General features: G+C 36.9%; 1 protein-coding gene across 7 annotated transcripts in view; it reads left to right on the forward strand.

Annotated features, from left to right (window-relative positions):
• The window catches only part of MTERF1 (mitochondrial transcription termination factor 1), a 415,935-nt gene that overhangs the window by 224,527 nt on the left and 174,250 nt on the right, over positions 1-17,158 (forward strand). For all 7 annotated transcript variants that reach the window (XR_012074507.1, XR_012074506.1, XR_012074508.1 and 4 more), the window contains 2 exons: positions 9,072-9,192; positions 11,246-11,395. The gene's annotated coding sequence lies outside the window, so the exon portion shown is untranslated. The remainder of the gene's footprint in view (positions 1-9,071; positions 9,193-11,245; positions 11,396-17,158) is intronic.

Below are 17,158 nucleotides of genomic sequence, written 5' to 3' on the forward strand. Positions count from 1 at the left end.
TATGAATTCTATCCTTACTATGTACTTAGGTACCTACTGACAAGTGGGAAAAAGAGTATGTTCCATTATAATATTCCCAGGTGCTATTGGTGTGGCTTCTGGGGGTGTTAGCAACAATAAGCCCCAAATCTCCTACTTCAAAATGAGGGTATATTTGGCGTCTACCATGAAGCCAGACCATCTGGCAATTAATTTTTTTCTTTGTTTCCTGCATGGACTGGCACCCTCTAATTGCAGACCGTGGCGTGGTCACTCTTGTACCATCTTCATGATCAATATATTTTTGAACCTACAATCTGACTACTGGCATTCATAGTTGGTATAATGGTTGCACAGAACAGTTTTTCTCTGCAGTACTAAAATCATACATATTTTGAGGGCTACGCAAAGCCTTTAGCTGATCAAGGACAAGACACAGGGCTCCATTTCAGGACTTCTAAATTATTGTTTTATTGCTCCACTTTCTAATATTATACCACTAAGCAGAATTATTAGTCAGTATATACCATTGTATTTTAAAATAGAAGACAGTAAATGTCAGTCAGAAAATAACGTCTTGAAATTTCTGTTTCACTAGTTAGAAGGTAGCAGTTCCAAAACTGAGTCTGAAGCACATGTTTGGAACGAGGCCTCAGCATGTGCAGGTGGTAAGAGGCAGAGAGGAGAGTGTGTTCAGATCTGGAACTCAAGGCAGGGAAGGGAGACATGGCGGGAGCGCATAGCAGCATGGGAGAAGCTTGAGGCCTCAGGTGTCCCTGGAAAAGATGGAAGTAGGGAGTAAATTCCCGAAGAAGAGTTCTTAAGTGCTATTTTAGATGTCTTGGGGGCAGATATCACAGGCATTTCCAAGTGGACGACCTCCCTTGGTCTCAGTGCATTGTCTGGGTTAAGGACTAGTGAATTTCTTACACCCAGCCCTCAACCAGGTTCCCATGACTGAACAGGCACCTAAAATCTATAGACACTGTTTTAGGCCATGCCTCGGTCATACCGCCTTGACGTTTCCTTGGAGATTCTTTATCAAAGAGCTGACATGGAGCTGGAGGATTAGAGTAGTTACACTGGTTATAAGTAGAAATCCGGGCCATTGTCTCTTCCTGCCAGAGCTGTCACTCCCAGGAAAGTCACAATTTCATTTCCTAACGAGATAAAGCATTATATTCCAAGGACATTTTTAGTTCTCACTGCTCTGTATGGTATACTATGGCAATGACTGAATAACTGTGAGGGGTCCTGGCCTGCACATTCCCATGTGGTTAATTGCAACAGCATGTGGCAGAAGTCTGTACTGAGTATGTAATCTGATGCCACTAATATGATGGTGTCAGGTGCATAAAATGCTCCAGATAGTTGGGTTTTTTTCCTGCTACACTAGGAGTTTGGAAACTTGCCCAGTAGTTTTTGAGAGCAGGGGGAAATTCTCTTTTTTGCCATTAAAGCCCTTTGAACCTCTTGCAAATAAAAGCCCCTCTAATACAGGCCTGTATGAGAGAGTGCTTCTCTGTACCCATTTCATGTGCTTTGTACTTCATGTAGGGAGGGGGAGGAGAGAGAAGGATACAAGGAAAGTTGTCTAGAAGCCCCACACATAGAGATGATGAGTATAGAAGTGTGACTGAGGGAAGAGAGCAGAAGAGAGGAAAAGATAGAAGGCCTCGAGAGCAGAGAGGAGAGAGGATCACGGAGAGAGACTAGGAGTAAAGGGCTAAGTGTATATCATGTAAGAAATGTAAAAATCACCCAATAAATATGAGAACCCAAAAGTGATTCCCTTATCAGATGCCTCAGGTTAGACCAAAAAGTAGATATCATCATGACCAGTGGGTAGATCACATAACCTCTCTCAGTCTGTTTCCTCATATGTAAAATGGGGACACTAATAGTATCTACCTAATAGAATTGTTGTGAGATTTCAAAGTGACAATATACATAAAGCTTAGCATGGAACCCATCATAGAGTGAGAGCTCAGTATAGTTTAGTGGTGATGATGGTGATGGTGAAGATATCGGAAGACACTGAAGATGATACTGGAGTCATTAAGCCAATGAATTTCATTTCAAACTAATGACATGCATTTAAATGAAGCAAGAGTTAATCATATTTCAAAAATACTGGGATAGTTTCAGCCCCACAGAAGAGCTATATGGTAGCAACTGTTTATTGGCAGATTTTCCATCTCCCTTTCATTCCCACGATCCCCAAACATACGGCCAAAGGAGGAAGTAAAAGCTAGGAGAAATGCTAGCACGTGTGTATGGGGGTGATCTACAGTTACAGTGCTGGAGGAAACATGAAGAAATCATCTCCTATGGAGAATTCTATTTAAACATTCAGGACAGGTGAATGTCTATCCTGTTCTTAAGGACTTCTAAAGTTGTGGCTTTTCTTAACAGTTGGGTTCAGGGTCCAATTGTCTAGATGTTTAACTTAAACACCATTTCAGTCTGGTTCTGATCTCTCTGGTGATGTACAACATCTGGAGTTCTATAAAATAACCCATGACCCATAGAGTTGGAAGATAGGAATAACATCCATACTGTAACCTAGTTGTGCTAAATCAGACTTAGCATGGATTCCTAAAGGTGAGCTTAAGGTCAGGTGTCATCTGCCTTCAATCAGGGATGTTTGTGGGGAAAATGCGAAGTGTGTCATGCCACAATGCAGTCCAGATGTCTGAAGAATCTCCAGGGAAGAGAATCAAGAGGCAATAATGCAAACCAGGTGTAGTTCAAGGTGACTTATGTGGGCAGTTCTGGACTGGCCCATTCTGACAGCAAAATAGCCAGAAAAGAGTGGAAGTTTCATAGTGGAAGTTCAATCTGGACAGTCCCTTCGAGACTCTTTCAGGGTACATGCTTTGATCCACGGTAGAGCTGAATGTGAATCCAGCTATGACAGGGCCTACTGTTGCTTCCATCAACTCCTCCAGAGTCCTCTTTTGCAGGCCTTCCTCACCTCTGCGGATCTCCACTAGACTCTCCCTTGTGTCCCCATCCACCTCTTAAGTCAAGGGGAACAAATCTGAACTCTGGGCTATAATTAGAGTCTGAATCAATGATGCTTGCAGCCCATGGTGTTACATGCCGCTTGTCATATACCATGTGATTCCTGATAATCCATCCTTCGACAGTCCTCCTCCAAACAAACAAAGCAAGAGCACACTTTTCCTGATTCATATGCATAGTGTGTTCCAACATGTGAATCTTTTCTGTTTAATTGGTTGCATCTCTTACTTATGTTTTAGTTGTATACTTTTTGTATAGTCAGAGTGAACATGTGATTCTTTCTTTTAAATGTTAAAATAAAGACTTTCGTATAGAAAAAAACCCCAGTAAAACCAGAGTTCTTAAGCATATAACTTGTACCTGGCTAAGGAAACAGAGATCACATATATTTTATTTCTCCATTGCCTTAAACAGTGCTAGCACCATAGGTAAGTGGCAAATGCTTGTTTAGCACATGAATAAATAAGGCAGGGAAAGCATCCATCTTTTTGCTTACACTGAGTTTTATTTCAGATCCTAGACCAGGGGCTGTAATTCACCAATATGCTTACACACAGCTGCATGCGATACCCTTGGTTTTCCTGGTACCATCTGCTGGCTAAGTCATCCCCTGAAGGCTGAAAAACACAGAACAAAAGAAGCATTGGGAAAAGGAGAAAGGAGGTGTGGAAAGTGGACAGGAAGAGGTGTTTAAGTGAAATGGTGTACATTAGCAGATGTCACAGAGATTTATTTCTTTTTCTATGGGGATTTACTCTAGTGACCAAACTCTGCTTTAGGGATTTTCCCCCCCAAAATGCTTGAGATATTTATCACTTGCTATGGGGACTGCTTTGTTGACAAAACTTCCCTTCTTTTTGGATTTTTGATTCAGGTTTTAGACTTGAGGTAGTAAGAGGAACAACATCTTGACATTGAGGGAAGAGTATAAAGCTTACAGTGGAGGAGGGAGTTGTCAAAATAATTTTTCTAGGTACCTTTCTCAAAAGCATCATTTCTCCCACTTCTCACTCCTAGAGCAACCACATCAAGGGAGTGAAAGGAGTGAAGGCCTCAGACCCTCCATACGGCAGGGAAATGTGGAAGATGTGAGCTCCTGGCATGTGTTTTAGACCACATTTTGAAACCAATGCTGAGACAACAGGTCCTGCATGTTCCTGGGGGAGCATCCTCAGTGGTAAGGCTCTGAGGGTTGCCAACCAGCAGGGAAGTCCTACTATGAACTATACTCTTACGGAAAAATAAATCTTTACTGATTAATTCCAGACCAACACTCCTTTCCCAGTCAGAGATGTAAATTTTTCTCAAAAATGTTTTTGAAGACAGGGAGTTCTTGGAAGGGTTTAAAAGAAGGCAGTCCTTTAAAAAAAATGTTTTTAGTCATGTGCCTATTTATTTTACAAATAATTATGCCATAAATGTGCTTTTATGACACTTTTGTTTAAGTACCATAGATAGAAATATAGATAGAAATTATCATTAACCTTAAACTAGTAGAAAATCAAGGGACAGAAAGGGAGGTCATTGGGAAATGACTTTCCCAAGTGATTTTCTTTTAGTAAAATTGAAGTCAGTGAGTTAGTAAACAAGTGTTTATAGAGATTTCACATGGAGTAACAGAAATCTGAATTCTGTCCTCCAATAAAATGTATATTCAGTTTAGTTAAGGTACTGCTAACTGCTATAGCAGACAAACCCCACAATTTCATTGGCTTTCAAAAGAAACATTTTCTTTGCTCATATAATAGTCCATTGTGGATATTACTAGTTAATAGAGCAGAGGGGTGGAGGCATAGTTGCTCCACTGTTATTCAGGGACCCAGGCCCAGCAGCTGTGCCATCTTCAGCATGTGCCTTCCAGGGACACCCCAGACAACAATACAAGCCAATGGGTGGGGAAAGAGAACGTGTAAAGTCATATCTGCTTCTGACACATAACACACTGCTCATATGCCACTTATGAGCACAGATCACAGGGCCCCGCCCAAAAGGGCATAGGGCTGAGAATGTAGTCCCTGGCCTGGAAGCCACTCCTAGCCAAAACTCTCTACCCTGGAAGGGGGAGCTTGAACCCACTGGGAGATGGTTAGGCAATTTTTCCATGAGAAGAATTATGAAATGTGTTGAAGTGGAGGAATCAATGAAGTCAAGTTTATAAAGTCATTTTAGAGTTCTGGCTCTGCTGCCCACCAGCTGGATGATTTAGTCTCTTTGATCTACAGTTTCCTCATCTACAAAGTCACAACAGCTCACAGAATTGCAGTGAGGACTAAACGCAACACTGCATGTGAAAGTCTTTGTGAGCGAGAAAGGGTTGCTTGGTGCTCCTGCAGCTGTGGCTAAGCAGAGTTGATTTTTTAAAATTAGATTTACTATATATTTTTGAAGGCTTACTATTCAAGTCACTGGTTAATTCAAGACCAAAGAAAAATATATGTTTCTTAAGCTTATATTGTATTTCTTAATTATTACGTGAGGAAAAGATAGTGCTTTTTTAAAAGTGTAATTTGGAAATTTGAGTTTAGGGCAATGGAAAGAAAGCCTGGTTTCTAATTGCAGCTCTGACCCCAGCCAGCTGACTGACCGCAATCTGGTCACTTCATCTGTCTGTGCTCTCATTCCAGAGGCAAAAAGAGAGTAGTTAGCTAAATGGTCCTTTCCCGATCAGGAATGAGATATTCTAGGGAGGAAACTCATCTAAGTGACTCAGCTACATTATCGGATTACGATCATGAGGTCACTGGAGAAGTAACACCCAACTTATATAAATTTAGGGGTAACATTTTCACAATTTGAGCGAAAAACAGTTCATTTTCTAGCCTCTTGCTGGAGTGACTTTATTACTACATTTAGACAGGACAGATGTTTCAAAACTTTGTTGTATCATTTGCCTCCAAGTTCTCTCTCTCGTCTTGCTTTTATGTTTTTCTTCTGGAGCTAATATGGGGACAGTGTGTAAAACATTGATATGACTCGGTAGACATGATTTCAATGGTGAGTGAGCATGAAAATTTTGACCAAAAAAATCTCTTTATAAGTTAGATATAATGATTTGGAAAGGAAGATTTAGACCAGACAGACATCTTAGGTGATTGAACTGATTTCCATGTTAAGAAATAAATATTCACACATTTAGTTTTTTTCTCTAGACACTAATACAAAACTTTGGGTTCAGAGGTTAACACTTGTGGCAGCTCCCTGGTCCTAGCAGACACTGAATAGTTGATGAGAATAGTGAAATATGTCAACAATTAACAATTACTGGTGATACTTTGTTTTAGTTCCTGCTTTTCTAAACTATTAACTGTGACCATCTAATTATTTAAAATATGTTTTATTCATTACATGCATAATCATTCTTATTAAACTAGCAGTATAGCCTCGGCTTAGTGTCATAGCCCCTCTGACCCTTGATCTGTAAAATGGGGATCATTTTTTCTTTTCTTTTGGAGTTATTGTACAATTGTACAAATTAGAGACAGTGTATGTAAAACACCTGGCACAGGGTCTGGCACATGGAAGAGGGTCAATAAATAGCAACTATTAACTACTTTTATTACAAAATCAATCAGCACCTACCTTGTGCTTTCCATACTGTACTAAGTAATGAAGATTAAAAGAGAGATAAGAAATGGTCCTTATTTCTAAGGATGTAAGTGCCAGTTAGAGAGACAGGACAGGCTAATCAAAATAAAAGCTGGCATTTGCCAAGTGCCAAACCACTCTCAGTAATGATGCCCTGGTTGTAGGGACAGCCACTGTGACTGTCAGATGTTTCATAATGTATACATCATATTTAAATACAGCCATTACCCAAATTTGTATTTCTGGATGGCCCTTGTATTTACAAAAAGTTTTGTTGATGCTTTGTAATATGTACTATGGTAATAAAGAGGGATCAGTCAGTTTTTCAGAGTGAGAATTGAGATGAAAAAAGCCCAGTGTTTTTGTAGGGTTGTGCATGAGGGGCTTTGCAGAGGGAAGATCAGCAATCAGATGTGTTGATCCCTATGCTTGTGTTCATCTCTCTATGTCCCATTAGAGTTCAGAGGAGTAAGATTCGCTTAAGAACTGAGTCTTATTTTTCTGTCTCTTAAAATTCATTATATTTATTCTAAAAAGATTGATGGCTCAAATGAACACTGGAAACTGCCTCCACCTTTCATCTCCTTGAAATCATGCCAGAAAAAGCCTCCAGCATGCTCAACTCTAGTTTACCTTTTCTAAAGTTTCTTCCTCCCTGGGTGATGGTAGTGAGAATCATCACTTGTTAAAACACAGATGACTCCAAAAATTTCTGCACTTCAAAGTGAATCCGTTATTCACCTGAGTGTTTAACTGTGTCAATGTGCTCTCATTATCAGATTTAGTTGAATAATTCAACAAGGAAATGTGCCCAGTGCATACATTATACAGATGTGTTTGCCAAAGTTATCTTGGCTTGTGGGAGAGAGCAAGCCTCTGATACCCTGAGTTATTTAGAAAGGCCATCATAGACATCACCATAAGGTGGAGGAGATAGATATCCACCGTACTGTGCGAATACCAAAATTCGTCCCTGATTCCTTCCATCATCACATTGATAGGATGCTGCCTTTGTGCTAGAGTTATATAAATGAACAGCTAGTCATGAGGAAATTGTTGTACTCCTCCTCCCACTAGATGGGATGTTATTCTGGGCCAACATAAAGCCTGTGAGAGTGACGTACTCTAAGATAAAGTAAGAGGCCTTGCATATGTGAAGACCTTGCTAGGTTCTTGACCTGTTAGAAACCTATTGAAATATTTCTGACCTAACAGGAACATGCAGATATATTTCCACTGCATCCACCCAAGTGTGGTTGCAAAAACTATACAGTACATACTACTTTTCTTTGCTAATTCATATGCAGACTTGATTAAACTGGAGAATCAGATGTATAATTTGAATCAAATCTACTATGAATCACATAAAATATAGAACATGCAAGAATAATTTACTACAAGATTACTGTATTAGTCAGCATTTTGCTGCAACAATGCTATATAACAAATTTCTCCCCAAATCTCAGTTGACTTAGAACAACAAACATTGGTTTCTTGCTCATAGGTCTGTGGATAGGGTTATGGCTCAGCTGGATTTTGCTGGGCTGGGTTTGGCTGTCTTGGCACCAGGTTGTGAATTAGATTCAGGTCTGTTCCATATGTCTCCTTATTCTGGGGTTCAGAATGAAGAAACTGTGGTGCCCTGGGACAACATCTCTTCATGGGGGATTGCAGGAATGTGACAGGACCAACCAAAACACACATACACATTTCAAGTCTGGTTGAGTGTAGTGCACATGTCTCCTCTCATGTTTCATTGGCCAAAGCAAGTCACCTGGCCAAACTCCAAGCTAGTGACATTGGGACGTATCTCTGCTAAAAATATGTCTCAGCTGAGGAGGGAAGAAAAAATGGTGAAGCAATAATATAATTTACCACATCTGTTACTGTAAGCTGCTGAATGAAGTTCAGGCCATTTGTACCACAGAGAAATCAAATCAATCAGAATCAATTGGGTCTTTTTTTTTAAATGTTAGGTCAGGATATTTTTAATTCCCTTTAAATCATTATGACATGTGATTTCCATTCCATTGAATCAACAGGTTTCAGTACTTCAGGGGTTGAATATATGTCTTCTCTAACAATAAAGTTATTGCTCAGCCTCAAATTAGGCTTTTTGAGCCTCTAATAAAACAGTAATTTTGAAGGTGAGGCTTATGCAGTAGAGAAAACACATTTCAAATTCCAAAATTCACTTTTATATATAAAAAATAGAGCTTAGGAATCTAAATGTCAGTTTTCACTGTAAGATGCACATAAGGGCTTATGATAAGACAAAAAGAAAATTCCTAAGTACCCTGGAAGAAGTAACTGCCTCTGGGTTTTAATTATAGGAGAAATATGAGAGAGAAGAGATTCAATCATGAATAAGAGGACTGTTACAAGAGAAAAAGACGAAGGCATAAAGTTCTGTTTAAACTTTCTGAGCATCATGGCCTAATTGTACATCTCTAAGGTCTCCCTTTGCTTATCTTTCTTAGGACTAGTGCGGATATTAGGAGGAAAGAGCCGTGACCCTCCTAGAAGTTCAAGTATGTGGTCAGGACCATATTAATTCCATCTCTGGACTATCAGGCTTCTGCAGAATCAGGCTGCTATAAGGTGAGTTTCATGGGTTGATGAATATTTTCTATTTAGCATTTGGAATAAAAATGTCAATTTTAGGCTTTCCAGTTTGAGTAGTTGAACAACCAATCATATGCTTTTATATATAAATATATATTTTTAATTGAAGTATAGTCATTTACAATGTGTCAGTTTCTGGTGTATAGCATAATATCCAAGTTACACATATTTATAGAAACAGAGAGTAGATCAGTGATTGCCAGGATCTAGGGAGAGGGGAGAGAATGTAAGTGACTACTTGTGGGTGGGGGTTTTGGGATGGAAGTATTCTGGAATTAGAATGCACAAGTGTCTAAATATCCTAAAATCCTCTGAATTGTATACTTTAAAAGGGTGAATTTTATGGAATGAGAATTATATATGAATATAAATAAATAAATAAATTGTAGAACTATAAGGATAAGTTGACAAACTCACAGTTATAAAGGGAAACCCTAGCTCACTTTCTTCAGAGATGACAGGTCAAGAAGACAAGTAATAGGTAAGAAGAAAGAGGATTACAATGATATAATCAACAAGCTTGAGCTGATTGATTTCTGTTTCACTTAGTGTCCCTCAAAACAGAAAATGTACATTTTTCTCAAACACATTCAGGCTCACTCATACTCTTTCATTAATACAAGATGAACTAACTGTGTATTAGTATAGATAAGAAACACAAGCCACATTCACTGATGACAATGAAGTAAAATTAGAAATTAATTAATTAACTGATATGTAAAAGAATTATCTGTACCTTGATAAAAGACTTCTAATAACTCCTGGGTTCAAGAAAATAAAAATAATAAGATTAGGAACAAAAATGAAACATACACAAGGGAATAAAATATTATAAAAAGGAACACCAGTAAAAACCAGGAAATATCAGATGATACAGACACATTTTAGGAAAATATAAATTACCAAATTTGGCTTAGTAGGAGACTTGAATAGACCAATGCCAGAAAATAAATCCAATGGTAGTTATTGATCTGTCTCTATAAATGTGACTGTTGTCTACTCTTCAAACAACAGGTACAGGCAATTCTTGTTATTTGTGGCAATTATGCTCTATAAAGTCACTGTTAACACTGAATTAGTGAATACTGAATTATTGCTCCTAGGAGAAATACAGGGTTAGTCCTGTGAGCCTTTGGCAACAACATTTTCACCAGCTGGTCAATACAGAGCTTACTTTTAAGTATATTTCTGTTTAAAGATATTTTATTTAATAAATATTGTCGATACATTAACATTGAACTCATGACCGACAGCACAAAAACTTATGCCTGAATAAAATTTATTTCAAACACAGATTTTTCTCCATAAGGCATGTCATAACCTTCTTGGTGCTTAGGAACGTTAGATAGAATCCCGGCACTATACTTGGGAGCCATTTTAAACTGCAAAATCACCAACAAAAAGCACAAAAACACATGTCACTAAGTAGACCATGAAAAAGATACTTGATCACAGAGGGAGAGCTGAAGCAAGAAGGCAGAGCATCGCCTTGCTTGACTTCCCCTGGGAATGTGTGTGGAGGGTGACTCAAATTTTTTCCTTCTTTGCATTTGTTTACAGATGACCATAAAAGTGCTGTAAGTATTGACTCTGGGGTTACAAATCAATTTTAGCTGGTAGGCAAATTCACAAATACAGAATGCACAAATAATGAGGATCCACTGTAATTTCTAATGTATCAAATTGCTCTAAGACATAGAAAAATATGAGGAATTAGGGCACTCAGTTTAACCCTGATGCCAAATTAAGCTGAGGACCACACAAGAAGATAAAATTATAGGCCCATTCTTTTATAAACAAAGAATCCAAAATGTTATATAAAATATTAGCAAACTGAATCCAGCAGGAGATTGCAACAAGAAACTTAAGAATATACTTACCTGAGGAATTCAAGGATGATTCAAAACTAGAAAGTACATTGGTATATTAATCAACTCTTTAGGAGAATAAAACAGTATTAACTCAATTATTGCAGAAAAAACATTTGAGAATATTTAACATCCAATCATAATGAAACATTTTCTACAAGTTTCTCAGCAAACCAGGACTCACTGCAACACTTGGCCGCCAGCCTGAGGATGAAATCAACGTAGGAGGATAACAAAGCAAAGAGACTTTCACTAAAGCAGAACTAGAACATGACACTGTACCTGCTGCCACCCTGTCTTGGAACTTCCTGGTATGTAAAATAGTACAATCTTATATCATTTATGTTAATTTAATCATGTATCTCAGTTACTTCCTGACTTTTATGAAAAGTAAGACCTCAGTCAGTGATTTCAGGTGATATGATTTCCTACCTAAAAAGGAGAAAAAAAAAAGAATTTAATGCCCTAATTATTGGAACCAATAGGAAGGTTTAATAAAGTGGCCAGATACAGGAATGGTGTCTAGTAATCAATAGCTAGAATATCATTGTAAACTTGGAGTAGACAAAAACTTTTAAACTCATTACAAAAAGCAGTACCATAAAGAAAAATGATAAATTAGACTATATCAAAATGGACCATTAAGAGAGTCCTCAGTGGGAGAAGCTATTGGCAATACATACATCTGACAAAGGACTCATATCCAAGATATATTAAAAAAAAAAACTCCTATAAAGCAGTAAGAAAAAGATAGACAACACAAAAGAAAAATGAGCAAAGGACTTAAACAGTCACCTTACAAATAATATCCAAGTGGTCAATACATAATTAGAGAGGTACCTGTCTTCATTAGCATCAGAGAAGGGCAAGACTGAAGCCAGGGTGTGATAGTACTACACAATACTACAATAAATGACTAGAAATGGTACAGAATACCAAGTGTCAACAGGGATGCAGAATAACTGGAACTCTGGAATACTGACAGGTTATGTACTAAATTAAAGTGGAACTCTCATACACTGCTGGTGGAACTATAAATTGGTTCAACCACTGTAGACATCTGTTTGGCAGTACCTATTAAATTTATGATCAAGCTATTCCATTCCTATGTGTGTAACCACCAAAAATATATATACAAGTTAAAATGTACAAAATGTGTTCAAGAATGTTCATAGGAGTACTATTTGCAATAGCTCCAAACTACCCAGTGCCCATAAAAATAGGGTGAATAACTAAAGTGTGGTATATTAGCAAAAAAAAAAAATCTATTCAGAAATATGAATGTCAATTAAACACAATAAAGATGAATTTTGCAAATGTTATGTGGGATGAAAGAAGCCAGGCACAAGAGAGTTCATTATGTCTGAGTCCATTTATATGAAATTCAAAAATGGGCAGACTTATTCCACAGTGTTAGAAGCTAGGGTAGCAGTTACTCTTCGGGTGGAGTCAGTAATGGGAAGGTAACACAAAGGAGGCATCTTTTTACAACCTGGGGACTGTCTTGAGTTTGTGAAACTGTATTGTGCTATATGCTTTACTGCAGATAAATTTTTCTTCAATAAATTCATTCTGCGAAAGACTACTGTGAAAAAACAAAACAAAACAAAATTTTCCTATGCATGATCAAGAACCAGTTAATAAATGTGTTAAAAGAAAATATTCCATTCAAAACAAGAATAAATAGTGCAATGCACCTGGTAACAAACCTCCAAGAAACTTTATAGACGCCTTTGGAAACAATAAAGAATTTTTTAGTGAATAAAGATATATACTATGTTCATAGGTGAGAAGACTCCACGTAGTTCAGTTACTCAGGCATGTCTGCGTGTCAGGCACCGGAATGTGTTTGAGGAAATGTTTCTGACTATGAAAGTGTAAAAAATGTAATGAAAGGAGATAAAAACAAACAAACAAAAAATTACAAACAGGAAGCTCTTCTTCCAATAGTGTAAGTTGGAAGTATTCTCTGGCCAGAGAAAGCCAGATCATTTTTGTCTTGATTTGTAGGGACCCACATCTAGGAGGAAGTCTGTAATTTCTCTCTAGATAGCTATGAGACATTACAGATTGTCATTTTTTTCCCTCCTTGAATTCATTATGCAATGTCATGTCACTGTTTGTCATAAAAGAAATCTGAATTACAATTAACACGCCAAAGAGGAAGGCATCCTTCACACACAAAAATGGGAAAGGTCTGTCACTCAGCTAAATGGCGAGGAAAACTAGAAGAGGCAGCATAGTGGATAAGGGAAAAAGACAAAGTCATTTTCCCTGAGAACAAAGCTAGTGAGAACCAGCACGCAGGGCTAAGAAATGTCGGGGTCACGTGGAGCTGGATTTCTGCTGAAAATTTTGAATGTTTTACAAACACAGACAAGTCCTTACATTATTCTTGTATTTTTTTAATTTGGAATTTTTGAAAAACCCAGTGAGTAGCATCTTATATTGCAGAAAATAATGGAAAGAGTACTGTCAGTTCCTCTGTTCTTTGTTCTGTGATGGGGCAGAACATTCTCAAGTTTAATCCTCATAAAGATGATCCATATTTTGTACTAAGGTTGGGAATAAAAAGACAAAAGAAGTCTCTTCTTGCTTTTCCATTGCCAGTTAAGTCCATGTTTAATGATTTGATTCACATTTTATGACTTGAGTTTTTCCTTACCAAACTTACACATGACTTTGAGATGATAAAAGTTTCCTTATATTAGAACAAAGACAAAGCTCCAGAGGGAAAAATGTGTTTGGAAGTTTTAGTCCTATAACATTTTTATCCTTGAAACTAATCTCATGCAAAATGGGATTTCCAACAATGTGAAAAAAAAGCAAGCATGCTAAGAGTCCTAAAGAGCCTCAGATTGTCAAAAAGGGAAAATTCCTTTCTTTCCCCCAGAGGATTGATCATCTTGAAATGCCTTCTCCAAACACTGGTAGCAGTGAAATAATCAGTCACCTGAAATAGTGCTGCTAAATGCTAGGGTATGTTTACTTTCTCCTTAAAGCCAAAGTTACCCAACTGTAAATCACATCAAAGACAACTTAGGGCAGTAGCTAAATATTCTTTTTCTTTAAACATTTTTTATTGATTTATAATCATTTTACAGTGTTGTGTCAAATTCCAGTGTTCAGCACAATTTTTCAGTCATTCATGGACATATACACACTCATTGTCACATTTTTTTCTCTGTGATTTATCATAACATTTTGTGTATATTTCCCTGTGCTATACAGTGTAATCTTGTTTATCTATTCTACAATTTTGAAATCCCAGTCTATCCCTTCCCACCCTATACCCCCCTGGTAACCACAAGTCTGTATTCTCTGTCCATGAGTCTATTTCTGTCCTGTATTTATGCTTTGTTTTTGTTTGTTTGTTTTTGTTTTTTAGATTCCACATATGAGTGATTTCATATGGTATTTTTCTTTCTCTTTCTGGCTTACTTCACTTAGAATGACATTCTCCAGGAGCATCCATGTTGCTGCAAATGGCATTATGTTGTCGGTTTTTATGGCTGAGTAGTATTCCATTGTATAAATATACCACATCTTCTTTATCCAGTCACCTGTTGATGGACATTTAGGCTGTTTCCATGTTTTGGCTATTGTAAATCACATCAAAGACAACTTAGGGCAGTAGCTAAATATTCTGATTAAAAAATTCTTCAAAAGTCTACATACAATAATTTTGTTGAAATTTGCCTGTTATATGCATGCAATATTTTGTTGGCTTTAAATAATTTCCTCTCTGTTTTCTTTTCTTCATCAGCTTGTTTCAGAGAATTTATGTTTTAAAAAATAGTAACTGAAGAATTCTATCCCAAATCACATGTCCAATTATTTCCTCATAACAGGAAATTTATTTTTATTTTTCATTAAATTTTAACTAAAGTTTACTCAAGTAGTATATATTCATTGGGGAAATTTACAAATACAAATAAACAGAAATTTAAAATAAACATAATACCAAAAGTGGTCAACAAAAGATAGTCATAGTGGACATTTTACCATGATCTATTCAGATGCTTTTCTGTTTGTGTGAATGTGTGTATATGAGGTATTTCGGTGGGATCTATCTATACATATCTACATTTTTCAGTTGGCCTTTTCCTTTTTAAACTGATATAATATTGATAATCTTTCCGTGTGAGTATATATACTTTTACTTTAGTTTTAATGGTTTTATTTCATACTTCATAATCCCTGGACTCATTTTCATTTTCATTCAACTTGTATATTCTTATTTCCCATCTAATTTCTTCTTTGATCCATTGGTTGTTCAAGAATATGTTGTTTAATTTTTACGTATTTGTGAGTTACAGTTCTATTATTGATTTCTAGTTTCATCTCATTGTGATCTGAAGAAGATACTTTGTATAATTTCAATCTTTAAAATTTGTTGAGTCTCATTTTGTGGCCTAATATATGATCTACCCTGGAAAATGTTCCAAGTGTACTTGAGAAGAATATGCGTTCTGCTGTTGTTGGGTGGAATGTTCTATATATGTCTATTGGGTCTAGTTGATTTATAGTATTGTTCCAGTTGTCTATTTCCTTATTAATTTTCTGTCTAGTTGTTATATTCATTATTCAAAGTGGGATATAATAGTCTCTAACTATTAGTATAGAACTTCATATTTCTCCCTTCAATTCTGTCAGTTTTTGCTTCATCTATTTGCTAGGTGTGTATATGTTTATAATTTTTAAATCTTCTTGATGTATTGACCCTTTTGTCCATATACAATGTCCTTCTTTATCTCTTATAACTTTAACCTAAAATCTATTTTATCTGATATCAGTATAGCAACCCCAATGCTCTTTTGGTTACTATTTGCATGGAATATGTTTTTTCTACCCTTTCACTTTCAACTTATTTGTTTCTTTGTGTTTAAAGTGAGTGAGTCCCTTGAAGACAGCATATAGTTGGATCATTTTTTTAAAAATCCATTCTGCCAAACTCTATATTTTAATTGGAGCACTTAATAATCTGTTGGCACTTAAGGTAATTAATTCTTTGAGAATAAAGTCCGTTTTGTTTCCACCAGCACCAGGAATTCATACCAGGGTTGTGGGCTGCTGCCCTTAAGACTGCCATTGTGCTAGAGGGGGTTGGGTGGGATAAAGGTAAGTTACAACACCAGGAAGTTCTCCTATTGGGTTTCAGTTACCCCTTCCTTGATTAAACACTTACTTGACTGCTGTAAATCTAATTATTTTCTATAGTTCTGACAAAGTTGATTATGACATTTTTAGCCAGGCTTTTTATGGTTTCTCTTGAGGGATGGGCCCACGGAGTTTCCTACTCTGCCATTTTCACTGGCATTCTTTCCATTCTTTTCAAATATCATCTCCCACTATATCTTGTTTTAACTGTAATTTATTTAAAAAATATTGTATTTGTAGATATTTATGATGCTTTAAATTTGGATCTATTGTAAATAACACTATGGTGAACATTTTTATAGCCAGAATTTATATAGCTTATTTCCTCAGGATAATTCCTATATAAGGAATGATGCATTTTAGGAATAAAAGGATGTAAATTTAGGGTTTTATTAGATAGATGACAGTTGTCATAACATTAGAAGAGGGGGGAAAAACCCAGATCCCTTGTACTAGTATACCAGGAGTCAAATCTTAACACCTGTTAGGATTTTGTGATGAAGGGCTTAAATGAATTAATATTTATTCAGTTGCACTCTGTTTGGCTCTCCCACTAAAATAGCCAGTTTTCAAATGTGAATTGCTGTGCATATATCAGGCCTCTAGTGCTCTAGTGTCAGTTGAAGTTGTTCATGAAACACCAAAGGCCCTGTTGTATACTAAAGATATGACAGAGGGTCGAATCCAATTCCTTTGACTTGGAGGTTATTTCCATTAACTCCAGACAATTTCTAATATAAATGTGATTCCCAACCATCCAGAGGCAAGTAGCCTAAATGACCAGATCATTCATCTGCAGAGTACCAACAGGATTCAGGAGCCATTGAAAAACTAAAAGCTTGGGGTGACCTGTGTCTATTAAGTTACCCTTCTAAATAGTTTGTGCTTAAACTATTAATACAGTACCTGTAGCA

The sequence above is a fragment of the Vicugna pacos genome, chromosome 7, assembly GCF_048564905.1.
Source record: "Vicugna pacos chromosome 7, VicPac4, whole genome shotgun sequence".
In the NCBI taxonomy this organism is placed as follows: Eukaryota; Metazoa; Chordata; class Mammalia; order Artiodactyla; family Camelidae; genus Vicugna; species Vicugna pacos.